Source organism: Protopterus annectens, chromosome 2.part0 (assembly GCF_019279795.1).
Source record: "Protopterus annectens isolate FY-2018-M chromosome 2.part0, PAN1.0, whole genome shotgun sequence".
NCBI classification, from domain to species: Eukaryota; Metazoa; Chordata; order Ceratodontiformes; family Protopteridae; genus Protopterus; species Protopterus annectens.
In genome coordinates this window covers 804,203,176-804,219,329 of record NC_056728.1, presented here as the reverse complement: position 1 = coordinate 804,219,329, position 16,154 = coordinate 804,203,176, and the positions used below count along the sequence as shown (strand labels likewise).

Here is a 16,154-nt window from a genome sequence, read left to right as displayed (position 1 = left end):
CTATCTGCTTCTCCAAAAGAGTTTCAAAACAGTTGCTAATTCAGTGATGTTGAATCCTAGCCAGCTGAGCACACTAGACAGCGTTGTTTCAATAACTATCTTCCTTGTCCGTTATTGCTTGTACATGCCTTCATGCTCCTGTGCCTGAACATTTAATAAAGAATGTAGCACACAATTTGTTAGATTCTGAAGTCAACATCTTCTGAGTTACTTGTAATGTTTTGACCCTGAGCAAATGATTCAGGTCAAAGTTTAGAAGACCTTCAAGCTGCTTTGTAAATAACAAATCACATAAACACTTGTCTTGTCTTACTCTGTGACATATATGAGTGTGTGTGTGTGTGTGTGTGTGTGTGTGTGTGTGTGTCTGTGTGCGTGTGTCAGTGCATATGCTTACATTCTTACTCATCTTTCCTAGGTCTGCACCACTGCTTATATGACTTATCCGATAGTAATTTTTAATCAATAATGAATAAAGGGACTATATTACATAGTACTATACATGTCCAATTGTTATACTATACACATGTCCCTTCGTTATAGTATACTCATGTCCGTACATTATACTATACACGTCCCTACATTTTACTTTACACGTCCCTTTGATATACTATACACACGTCCCTTTGTTGCAGTATACACACGTCCCTACATTATACTATACACGTCCCTACATTTTACTTTACACGCCCCTTTGATATACTATACACACGTCCCTGTGTTGCAGTATACACGTCCCTACATTATACTATACACGTCCCTACATTTTACTTTACACGTCCCTTTGATATACTATACACACGTCCCTTTGTTGCAGTATACACGTCCCTACATTATACTATACACGTCCCTACATTTTACTTTACACGTCCCTACATTTTACTTTACATGTCCCTTTGATATACTATACACACGTCCCTTTGTTGCAGTATACACGTCCCTACATTATACTATACACATCCCTACATTTTACTTTACACGTCCCTTTGATATACTATACACACGTCCCTTTGTTGCAGTATACACGTCCCTACATTATACTATACACATCCCTACATTTTACTTTACACGTCCCTTTGATATACTATACACGCGTCCCTTTGTTGCAGTATACACGTCCCTACATTATACTATACACATCCCTACATTTTACTTTACACGTCCCTTTGATATACTATACACACGTCCCTTTGTTGCAGTATACACATGTCCCTACATTATACTATACACGTCCCTATATTTTACTTTACACGTCCCTTTGATATACTATACACACGTCCCTTTGTTGCAGTATACACGTCCCTACATTATACTATACACGTCCCTACATTTTACTTTACATGTCCCTTTGATATACTATACACACGTCCCTTTGTTGCAGTATACACGTCCCTACATTATACTATGCACGTCCCTACATTTTACTTTACACGTCCCTTTGATATACTATACACACGTCCCTTTGTTGCAGTATACACGTCCCTACATTATACTATACACGTCCCTACATTTTACTTTACACGTCCCTTTGATATACTATACACATGTCCCTCTGTTGCAGTATACACGTCCCTACATTATACTATACACGTCCCTACATTTTACTTTACACGTCCCTTTGATATACTATACACACGTCCCTTTGTTGCAGTATACACGTCCCTACCTTATACTATACACGTCCCTACATTTTACTTTACACGTCCCTTTGATATACTATACACACGTCCCTTTGTTACAGTATACACGTCCCTACATTATACTATACACGTCCCTACATTTTACTTTACACGTCCCTTTGATATACTATACACATGTCCCTTTGTTGCAGTATACACATGTCCCTAGGTATAAATCAAGTATTTTCTGAGAATACATAATTCTGGGAAACACCTTTGTTCATATAATTATTTAAAATATTTTTAATCACATTAATTTGATTATTTAACATTTTGTGAAAATGTAGTCTAGAAACTTTTTCATGTGTGAGTTTGTGCATATGTACTTATATCTGTTACTGTATTTGTGTGTGTGTATATCCCTGTCAAACTGCATAGTTCTAGCCTTTCATTTTCTTGGTTTGTTGTTTCAAAAATTTCTGTACACCTTTTGCCAGCTGTTTTCTTTTGGATACTTTGTTCCTTAACAGTTTTCTGTTGATGTTTTTCTTGTTTGTATTTTCTGATGTATTGCATACAGCATCCAAGACCAAAAATGTAATAACTACTACTTTAAACTAGTTTACAACACTTCAGATGCATTAATACTTTATTACTTCCTCTGTCTAATTAGCAGCAGATATATCATTTATCGGGTACAAAATCCTTCATGTAGTAATTTTATTGAACAAGAACACAGCTGGAATATTTACTTATTCACTTAACTGGTGAATGCACCTAAAGTGTCCAGAATATTGCGGTGAAGCATGTTATACGATATCTCCTTATGGTATACTGGCCAAGAACAAATATTTACAAACAGCAGGTTTGGGGAGTATAGCACTATCCTGATGTTGCATTATTGTGTGACATGCAAACTAAGATTTCCACAACATAGACCAAAGCTACAGATTTCATATTTGGAAAGTAATGATCTCCTTTGTAACTAGAAATGGACATAACAGACATCTGCAGAACTATTTCATGATGTGTACTAACACATATAATGTTGATCCAAACCACTCATTTGATAAATTAGTTCTAAAGCTGCGATTGAACTTTCTTCTTTAACTGCAGTGAAAAGGAGAATATTTCTGGTCCCTTATTTTAAGCAAATTATCTTTCACGATTAGTTAACTGAAATAATGGTATAGATAAACATATGGTATTTGCAATGCTGAACTGCATGACAAAAAAGTCACAAACTCAAGAAGCAATTTGTAAATTTTTCATTAAACTAGTAGGTAAATATCAGGACTGTTTTCATGTTCCTCGTGTTTCCCATTATCAGATACTCCTAATGTAAAAGGACACCTGAAGTGGCCTCAGGTCACCAACTATTAGCCACTAGGTATCTAGATTTCTGATGCTTCTTCATGGTGGGTGCCACTCTGTTAATTCTCCTACTGACTTCTGTTCCTATCCCATTATTTGACACTAATTTTATGACTGACCAAGACATGGAAACTCTTTTCAGACAGTAGCATAAATTTGATTACAAATATGAATAAAATACATCTGTGTCACACTGACTGCTCTGATGCTGGAAAAATACTGTTTATATCCATTTATGTGGAACTAAGGTAGCAGGGACGTACCTGCATAACCAAGTAACCTGTGGTGTAGATATCTTATGCAGCAGGGCTTCAATAAAGCCACATGAAAGGAGTGCTGAGCACACTTTTGTTTTCAGAGAAAAAAGAGAGTACAACAAAAATTAATAACTTCTTCAAGCAAGTTAGCAAATTCTAAGTCTTTAGTATATTAAAAATCAAAGAAAAAAACAGCTTTTTGAGAACAAAAGGACGTAGTTCAATAATTGGGGCAGAATACCGTTAAAACAATGCAAAGAATATTCTTGTTGCTAAATTCATGAAATAGTCTTGTTTGTGATTTTGTGGTTTAAATGATAAATGGTAATTCATCTTAACTTAGGAGGATCTGTTTTGTTAGTTAGCTAGAAGCTGCAGTGACATAATAAGCTGGAGATAAGCAAAAAATGAGGCCTGGATGCCATTGTTTGTCATTAATAAGTACAATTTTGATGTCTCTTGTTAGACAAATCCATAGGTTCAGATTTAATTGTCATTTCCAAAAACACAAAGGCCATCATTCAGTGGGACATTGACATTTAACGTGAAGGAGTTCAATGAATGTTGCTTTCTTGAAATGCATCGTGATCTCAGATATGCAGAAATAATTGCTAACTTAAATCATTAGTATGATTCAGATTTGTGTACTTACCAACACTGATCCCGTCCACCTCTGTGTAACAGGCTCTTCAGGAACTGCATGAAAATACATATCAATTTAGTAAATGGCTAACAGAGTGCATGAATAATATACTGCATTGGTCAATATCTGACAAGACTGATATTTTCTTCATAAAAGGAACTTGAAACGTTTTAGAAACAATAATTATAACAGTATTTAAAACAGTAACGGAAATTGTCTCAGACAAGTTTGTAGAACAAATGTGCTTTGTTGGACGTGGCACTGGAAAATAAAGGGTGAGTAACATCCTCACTCTCCTTCATTCTTATAAAATCTCATGGCAGCTTGGGTTATCCTGGATCACTGAGTTTGGACTGGTGCACAGTGGAACTGTGACATACAAACCAAGCCATTTCATTGTACTAATCAGCAATAAAAGAACAGTTCACCTTAGAAATACCACATATGCATGCTGAAAGTGTGAAGACTTTATTTGAAGGTATGAATCATTGTAGATAATCAATTCTTTTACATGCATTTTGTGCAGAAGTCTAGCTTTCCAACTATTTGTTGGCAACACAGTTGATAGACTATTCAAACAGACAGCCATTTTGGAAGGATTGTAATGTATTTGTATCTTTGTCTATTTTTTATTTCTGACTGGTGCTTGGGAAGGCAAAGTGGACAAAACAGAGAGATTTTAGCTAAGACACTAATTAATATTCTTAAATTAGACTACATCTGTAATTCTTGTTTACAATAATTCATGTTTGTCATGTTTGAGAGAAAATCATTTTATAAGTACAACATGCTTGTGTCTGAGTAAACATACTATGCAGTGGAATACCTAGATTCATATAGGATTTGGGAATATATATGTTTCCATTGGAAAAGAAATATTGCCATAGTATTCTGAATTTCCACAACCTTGAATGAGAAAAAAGTTTGGCTTCCAAATTCTAAGAGTGTGTGCCTGAGAAACCCTATGTTTTGCCTCAATGTTCTTCTTTCGTCACTCATACCTTAATTTATTTGTGCTAAACTATGCGTATTAGACTTTATTGTTGTATTGACTAAACAAACAAACAAAAAAGCTGATTTAATTTCTCTTCTGTCTGCCAGGCAATGTGGAATGTCACATTTATGCATTTGTAAGATGTTTTTGTTTCAGTATTTTTTGTCTTTGTGCATTTTTTTCAGTTATGCCTAAAAGCTGTCATTCATTTAGGCAGGGCACCTACTTAGGATACATGTATTTGGGTAAGCAATGGAAAAGGGTCATGCAAAAACTACTTTAATTAGGAGACCAGGAGCTAAATACTACTACCAATGATGTAAGCTTGACATTCATGTGACAGTAGAGACCATTTGTTGGATAAGGTATAAGGTGGTAGTAAAATGACAGCAGCCCTAACAACACAGAGTTACCAACAGCTGTCATGACTGCAGGAATAAGCAAATGCATAGCATTTCGCCAATATAATTTAAAAGAGGTCTGCATGTAGGGTACCTCCTTTGGCGGTCATGGTCAGCAGCTTACTACTGTCAGACGTACTTCATACGTTTCCTAAATGGCGCCTCATGAACACAGAATTTAAATGACATTCTTATGAAGTGTCTCTTGTCATCCTCTTGTCTCCCTACATTTAGGAATTTTTCATCACTTTGTAACATATAAGTGATAGCTTTGCCTCAACTGAGAGAGAGAGAAAAAATAATGAGCGTACTTACTAACAACATTAAAATTCACTTCATTACTCTGTCCTACTTATTTCATACGTGAACAGTACAACAATAATTGATTAATTAGGGAGAGCAGTATTGTTTTTGAACTAATGAGACTGAAAGTCTAGTTCTGACATTTTTAGGCATTTAAAACAAGTTTTGCAGTATGTCATGATAATGCTAATCATACTGCTTTATACTCCATTCAATAAGACATCCACTCATTCCACTAATACTATACACATGCCCCTTAGTTATACTATATACATGTCCCTTCATATACTATACACATGTACCTGCATTATACTATACCCATATCCCTTCGCTATACTATAAGCATGTCCCATTGTTATACGACACAGATGTTCTGTCATTATACTATACACATCCCTTTGATATACTATACACATGTCCCTTCGTTATACTATGCTATACTATACTATACACATGTCCCATTGTTATACTATAAACATATCCCTTTGTTATACTATATGTATGTCCCTTTGTTATACTATACATATGTACCTACATTATACTGTACACATGTCCCTTTGTTATGCATTGCAAATGTCCCTTCACTATATTATACACCCTACATTATACAATACACATGTCCCATCATTATACTATACATATGTCCCTTAATTATACTATACACGTCCCTTCATTCTACTATAAACATGTCCCTATATTAAGATATAAACATGTCCCTTTGTTATACTATACACATGCCCCATCAGTATACTATACTGTACACATATCCCTTCATTATACTATACATATGCCGCTTCATTATACTACACAGATGCTCCTTCGTTATACTATACACATGCCCCTTCATTGTACTATTCACTTGCCATTACACTATAAACAGGTACCTTCATTATACTATTCACATGTCCCTTCATTATACTATACACGTCCCTACATTATACTACACATATGTCCCATTGTTATACTATACATGTCCTTCTGTTATACTATACACACGCCCCTTCATATTCCTATACACGTTACTCCGTTATACTATACATATGTCCCTTCATTATACTATGCACATGTCCCTTCATTATACTATACACGTCCCTACATTATACTACACATATGTCCCATTGTTATACTATACATGTCCTTCTGTTATACTATACACACGCCCCTTCATATTCCTATACACGTTACTCCGTTATACTATACATATGTCCCTTCATTATACTATGCACATGTCCCTTCATTATACTATACACATGCCCCTTAGTATTGCTATACACATGCTACTTTGTTATACTATACAAATGCCCCACTGTTATGCTATACACATGTCCCTACATTATATTATAAACATTCCCTTTGTTATACTATACACATGCCCCTTAGTATTGCTATACACATGCTACTTTGTTATACTATACAAATGCCCCACTGTTATGCTATACACATGTCCCTACATTATATTATAAACATTCCCTTTGTTATACTGTACACATACCCCTTCATTTTGCTATACACATGCCAGTCTGTTATACTATACACGTCCCTTCATTATACTATATACATGCCTCTAAGTGATACTAAATACATCCCTTCATTTTTCTATACACATGACCTGTCGGTATACTATACACATGTCCATTCGATTTACGATGCACATGCCCATTCATTATACTAACCACGTGCCCCTTCTATATATTATACTATACACATGTCCCTTTGTTTTTCTATACACATGTCCGTTCGTTTTTCTGTACACATGTCCCTACATTATAATATACACATATCCCTTCACAAAAATAACCACATGTCCCTACATTATACTATACACATGTCCGTAGATTATATTATACATGTCCCTTCATTATACTACACACATGTCCCTTCATTATACTAAACACATCACATTATACTATATATATGTCCCTACATTATACTGTGCACATGTTCCTACAATATACTATATATGTTTATATATATATATATATATATATATATATATATATATATGTGTATGTATATATATATATATATATATATATATATATATTATACATGTATACATGTCCGTTCGTTATACCCTATATATATATATATATATATATATATATATATATATATATATATAAATATATATATATATATGCACAAACCAAATGCAGAGCAGCACTCAGTAGAGACGAGGATCCACACAATAAATATGTATAATCAAAAGCAAAACTCCATATGTGCGGTCCTCTGATGGCAATAAAACGTTCACAGTTCCAATATTCAAAAGACGATGCACACGTCTAGGATCTCAGTAAAACTTTATTTCCAAACCCAGAGTAAGCGCTTTCGCCAACAGGCTTCTTCAGACTCTTTTTCTATATATATATATATATATATACATGTCCGTTTGTTATACCCTAGAAATGTCCCTTCATTCTACTATAGACATGCCCCTTAATTATACTATACACATGTCCCTACATTATACTATACACATGTCCCTATGTTATACTATACACATGTACCTCCGTTAGACTATGCACATGTCCCTACATTACACTATATATATATATATATATATATATATATATATATATATATATATATATGTCCCTACATTATACTATACACGTCCCTTCATTATACTATACTGATGTCCCTTCATTTTACTATACACATGTCCCTACATTATACTGTACACATGTCCCTATGTTATACTATACACATGTCCCTTCGCTATACTATACTATACACATGTCCCTTAGTTATACTATACACAAGTTCCTTCATTATACTATGCAGATGTCCCTTCATTAATACTATACACATGTCCCTTTGCTATACTATACTATACACATGTCCCTTCATTATACTATATACATATCCCTTTGTTATACTATACATATGTCCCTACATTATACTATACACATGTCCCTTCATTATACTATATACATATCCCTTTGTTATACTATACACATGTTCCTTCATTATACTATACACATGTCCCTTCGTTATACTATATACATATCCCTTTGTTATACTATACATATGTCCCTACATTATACTATACACATGTCCCTTCGTTATACTATATACATATCCCTTTGTTATACTATACATATGTCCCTACATTAAACTATACACATGTCCCTTCATTATACTCTATACATATCCCTTTGTTATACTATACATATGTCCCTACATTAAACTATACACATGTCCCTTTGTTATACTATATACATATCCCTTTGTTATACTATACATATGTCCCTACATTAAACTATACACATGTCCCTTCATTATACTATATACATATCCCTTTGTTATACTATACACATGTCCCTTCATTATACTATACACATGTCCCTTCATTATACTATACCCTTCGTTTTACTATGCACATGCACTACATTATACTATGCATATGTCCCTTTGCTATACTATACTATACACATGTCCCTTCATTATACTATATACATATCCCTTTGTTATACTATACATATGTCCCTACATTATACTATACACATGTCCCTTCGTTATACTATATACATATCCCTTTGTTATACTATACACATGTTCCTTCATTATACTATACACATGTCCCTTCATTATACTATACTCTTCGTTTTACTATGCACATGCACTACATTATACTATGCATATGTCCCTTTGCTATACTATACTATACACATGTCCCTTCGTTATACTATATACATATCCCTTTGTTATACTACACATATGTCCCTACATTAAACTATACACATGTTCCTTCATTATACTATATACATATCCCTTTGTTATACTATACATATGTCCCTACATTAAACTATACACATGTCCCTTCGTTATAGTATATACATATCCCTTTGTTATACTATACATATGTCCCTACATTATACTATACACATGTCCCTTCGTTATACTATATACGTATCCCTTTGTTATACTATACACATGTCCCTTCATTATACTATACACATGTCCCTTCATTATACTATACCCTTCGTTTTACTATGCACATGCACTACATTATACTATGCATATGTCCCTTTGCTATACTATACTATACACATGTCCCTTCATTATACTATATACATATCCCTTTGTTATACTATACATATGTCCCTTCATTATACTATACACATGTCCCTTTGTTATACTATATACATATCCCTTTGTTATACTATACATTTGTCCCTGCATTATACTATACACATGTCCCTTCATTATACTATATACATATCCCTTTGTTATACTACACATATGTCCCTACATTATACTATACACATGTCCCTTCGTTATACTATATACATATCCCTTTGTTATACTATACACATGTTCCTTCATTATACTATACACATGTCCCTTCATTATACTATACACATGTCCCTTCATTATACTATACACATGTCCCTTCATTATACTATGCCCTTCGTTTTACTATGCACATGCACTACATTATACTATGCATATGTCCCTTTGTTATACTATACTATACACATGTCCCTTTGTTATACTATATGCATATCCCTTTGTTATACTATACATATGTCCCTACATTAAACTATACACATTTCCCTTCGTTATAGTATATACATATCCCTTTGTTATACTATACATATGTCCCTACATTATACTATACACATGTCCCTTCGTTATACTATATACATATCCCTTTGTTATACTATACACATGTCCCTTCATTATACTATACACATGTCCCTTCATTATACTATATACATATCCCTTTGTTATACTATACACATGTCCCTTCATTATACTATACACATGTCCCTTCATTATACTATATACATATCCCTTTGTTATACTATACATATGTCCCTTCATTATACTATACACATGTCCCTTCATTATACTATACACATGTCCCTTCATTATACTATATACATATCCCTTTGTTATACTATACATATGTCCCTACATTGTACTATACACATGTCCCTTCGTTATACTATATACATATCCCTTTGTTATACTATACACATGTCCCTTCATTATACTATACACATGTCCCTTCATTATACTATACTCTTCGTTTTACTATGCACATGCACATGCACTACATTATACTATGCACATGTCCCTTTGCTATACTATACTATACACATGTCCCTTCGTTATACTATATACATATCCCTTTGTTATACTACACATATGTCCCTACATTATACTATACACATGTTCCTTCATTATACTATACCCTTCGTTTTACTATGCACATGCACTACATTATACTATGCATATGTCCCTTTGCTATACTATACTATACACATGTCCCTTCGTTATACTATATACATATCCCTTTGTTATACTATACACATGTCCCTTCGTTATACTATATACATATCCCTTTGTTATACTATACACATGTCCCTTCATTATACTATGCCCTTCGTTTTACTATGCACATGCACTACATTATACTATGCATATGTCCCTTTGCTATACTATACTATACACATGTCCCTTCGTTATACTATATACATATCCCTTTGTTATACTATACACATGTTCCTTCATTATACTATACACATGTCCCTTCATTATACTATACACATGTCCCTTCGTTATACTATATGCATATCCCTTTGTTATACTATACATATGTCCCTGCATTATACTATACACATGTCCCTTCATTATACTATATACATATCCCTTTGTTATAATATACATATGTCCCTGCATTATACTATACACATGTCCCTTCATTATATTATACCCTTCGTTTTACTATGCACATGCACTACATTATACTATGCATATGTCCCTTTGCTATACTATACTATACACATGTCCCTTCGTTATACTATATACATATCCTTTTGTTATACTATACATATGTCCCTACATTATACTATACACATGTCCCTTCGTTATACTATATACATATCCCTTTGTTATACTATACATATGTCCCTACATTAAACTATACACATGTCCCTTCATTATACTATACTCTTCGTTTTACTATGCACATGCACTACATTATACTATGCATATGTCCCTTTGCTATACTATACTATACACATGTCCCTTCGTTATACTATATACATATCCCTTTGTTATACTATACATATGTCCCTACATTATACTATACACATGTTCCTTCATTATACTATATACATATCCCTTTGTTATACTACACATATGTCCCTACATTAAACTATACACATGTTCCTTCATTATACTATATACATATCCCTTTGTTATACTACACATATGTCCCTACATTAAACTATACACATGTTCCTTCATTATACTATACACATGTCCCTTCATTATACTATACTCTTCGTTTTACTATGCACATGCACTACATTATACTATGCATATGTCCCTTTGCTATACTATACTATACACGTCCCTTCATTATACTATATACATATCCCTTTGTTATACTATACACATGTCCCTTCGTTATACTATATACATATCCCTTTGTTATACTATACATATGTCCCTACATTATACTATACACATGTCCCTTCATTATACTATATACATATCCCTTTGTTATACTACACATATGTCCCTACATTAAACTATACACATGTTCCTTCATTATACTATATACATATCCCTTTGTTATACTATACATATGTCCCTACATTATACTATACACATGTCCCTTCGTTATACTATATACATATCCCTTTGTTATACTATACACATGTCCCTTCATTATACTATATACATATCCCTTTGTTATACTATACATATGTCCCTACATTATACTATACACATGTCCCTTCGTTATACTATATACATATCCCTTTGTTATACTATACACGTGTTCCTTCATTATACTATACACATGTTCCTTCATTATACTATACCCTTCGTTTTACTATGCACATGCACTACATTATACTATGCATATGTCCCTTTGCTATACTATACTATACACATGTCCCTTCGTTATACTATATACATATCCCTTTGTTATACTATACACATGTTCCTTCATTATACTATACACATGTCCCTTCGTTATACTATACACATGTCCCTTCATTATACTATGCCCTTCGTTTTACTATGCACATGCACTACATTATACTATGCATATGTCCCTTTGCTATACTATACTATAAACATGTCCCTTCGTTATACTATACACATGTTCCTTTGTTATACTACACATATGTCCCTACATTATACTATACACATGTACCTTCGTTATACTATACACATGTCCCTTCATTATACTATACCCATGTAGCTTTGTTACACTATATACATGCCCTTAAATATACTATTCACATGTCCCTTCATTATACTATACTATATATATATGTCCCTTCATTATACTATACTATACACGTCACATTATAATAGATATATTTATATCTATGTCCCTATGTCCGTTCATTATACTATAGACATGTCCCTTCATTCTACTATACATGTGTCCATTCGTTATACTATAGACATGTCCCTACAATATACTATACACATGTCCCTGTGTTATACTATGCACATGTACCTTGGTTATACTATGCACATGTCCCTACATTATACTGTATATATATATATATATATATATATATATATATATATGTGTGTGTGTGTGTGTGTGTGTGTGTGTGTGTGTGTGTCCCTACATTATACTACACAAATGTCCCTAATATATATATATATATATATATATATATATATATATATATATATATATGTGTGTGTGTGTGTGTGTCCCTACATTATACTACACAAATGTCCTTACATTATAATATATATATATATATATATATATATATATATATATATATATATATATATACATATATATATACATATATATATATATTTTATTTATTTATTTATTTTATTTTACATTTGTTAACCGGGCTAGTCTGGCTGGATACATGTCCATTTTCAGCAGAGGCCCGAGGAGAAAAGCTCCACTATCGGTCTAAGACATTACAGAGTTTGTAGTCACTTAAATAAACTAACTATACACATAAAAGTAATATAATAAGGCAATAATAATGCATATACATTTTTCTAATACAAAACTGATTTGATGACAAACTATATATATATATATATATATTTATACCTGTGTCCCTGCATTATACTATACAAATGTCCCTTCATTGTACTATACTCCTGTCCCTTCGTTTTACTATGCACATGCACTACATTATACTATACACAAGTCCCTTTGCTATACTGTACTATACACATGTCCCTGATATACTATACACATGCCCCTTGTTATACTATACATATGTCCCTACATTATACTATATATACTATGCACATGTCCCTACATTATACTATATTCTCCATCTTCATTAACAATTTGAACACTGCCATACCTAAAGTCAGCTGTATCCAATATGCAGATGGCTCTACTCTGATTTGCTCAGCAACATCCCCTACATAGTTACAGTTAGCTACCCAGGCCACCTTTAACACAACAGAAAACTGACTTACCAATCGTCTCCTGGTACTGAATCCTAAAAAAGACTAAAATGCTGTTATTCTCACCTACACAAAGCTCTAGCTCCATTAACTTTACAATTAAAGCAAAGGATGGCACGATAATCTCCCCTGACCTCTCTAGGTGTCACTATTAATAACAACTTAAAATTCGACCTACATGTTAACCAATTGATGAAAACCATCAATAAAAAAATAGGTTCATTGTACAGAATAAAAAACTTCCTGACTCCCCTAGCCAAGGTCGCCATTGCTTGATCTCCTCTTCTCTCTTCTGTCTTGTATGCATCTCCTCTTCTCAGTAATACTAACAAGACTGTCCTGAACAAAATCACTATCTGTAATAATCACATTGCCAGGTTTGCCACTGGACTTCCTTTCAGGACTCATCATTGCACCAATCTAATCCAGCTTGGATGGTTTGAACTACCCAGTCTAATCTTATATAACCAATTGGTTATGGCCCACAAAATTATATACAACCCTGAAAACACCCCTGCACTCAAAAATCTGGTCACACTGTATAACAACCCTAGATCATTGCGATCTTCCAACAGACACCTTATCCAGACATGTAAAACTAACAACCTAGCCGGCGACTCTGTCTTTACAAACTCTGTAGGCAGATCATGGAACTCTCTACTACCTGAGATTACCTCACTCTCTTCTCTAGGTCAGTTCAAACCTAAGCTCAAACACTACCTGGGATCAATATGGACACGCTATTGTATCAAGCCTGGCTAATCTTTTCTCCGGATTGTGTACAGCTGCTATGTACCATATCTTCTACTGCAACTTTCAGATTTATCTACTCTGAACAACTGTACCTAAGAAAATATTAATAATGTTCATTCATTGAATTAATGTAAAAAAATTCTGAATGTAATTCTGTATGGTTTGTGTCTATGTTCTCTGTAAATATTCTATTTCGCTATCTGTGACATGTGACATGTAATTACATTTTTGTTATTGCTTGGAGCTCTTCTCCCCGGGCCTCCTCTGAAAATGGACATATATCCAGTTGGACTATCCCGGTCAACAAATAAAATAAATAAAAATAAATATATATATATATATATATATATATATATATATATATATATATATATATATATATGTCCCTACATTATACTATACACATGTTCCTTCATTATACTATGCCCTTCGTTTTACTATGCACATGCACTACATTATACTATGCATATGTCCCTTTGCTATACTATACTATACACATGTCCCTTCGTTATACTATATACATATCCCTTTGTTATACTATACATATGTCCCTACATTAAACTATACCCATGTCCCTTCATTATACTATACCCTTCGTTTTACTATGCACATGCACTACATTATACTATGCACATGTCCCTTTGCTATACTATACTATACACATGTCCCTTCATTATACTATATACATATCCCTTTGTTATACTATACACATGTTCCTTCATTATACTATACACATGTCCCTTCGTTATACTATATACATATCCCTTTGTTATACTACACATATGTCCCTACATTATACTATACACATGTCCCTTCGTTATACTATATGCATATCCCTTTGTTATACTATACACATGTTCCTTCATTATACTATACACATGTCCCTTCATTATACTATACTCTTCGTTTTACTATGCACATGCACTACATTATACTATGCACATGTCCCTTTGCTATACTATACTATACACATGTCCCTTCGTTATACTGTATACATATCCCTTTGCTATACTGTACATATGTCCCTACATTATACTATACACATGTTCCTTCATTATACTATATACATATCCCTTTGTTATACTACACATATGTCCCTACATTAAACTATACACATGTTCCTTCATTATACTATATACATATCCCTTTGTTATACTACACATATGTCCCTACATTAAACTATACACATGTTCCTTCATTATACTATATACATATCCCTTTGTTATACTATACATATGTCCCTACATTAAACTATACACATGTCCCTTCATTATACTATATACATATCCCTTTGTTATACTATACACATGTTCCTTCATTATACTATACATATGTCCCTTCGTTATACTATATACATATCCCTTTGTTATACTA

At 33.2% G+C, this 16,154-nt stretch overlaps 1 protein-coding gene across 1 annotated transcript in view; it reads right to left on the bottom strand.

Moving 5' to 3' along the window:
- Nucleotides 1-16,154, bottom strand: part of PTPRD (protein tyrosine phosphatase receptor type D) — a 6,523,893-nt gene that overhangs the window by 1,834,201 nt on the left and 4,673,538 nt on the right. Inside the window, exon 12 of the mRNA XM_044061085.1 lies at nucleotides 3,903-3,946. The gene's annotated coding sequence lies outside the window, so the exon portion shown is untranslated. The remainder of the gene's footprint in view (nucleotides 1-3,902; nucleotides 3,947-16,154) is intronic.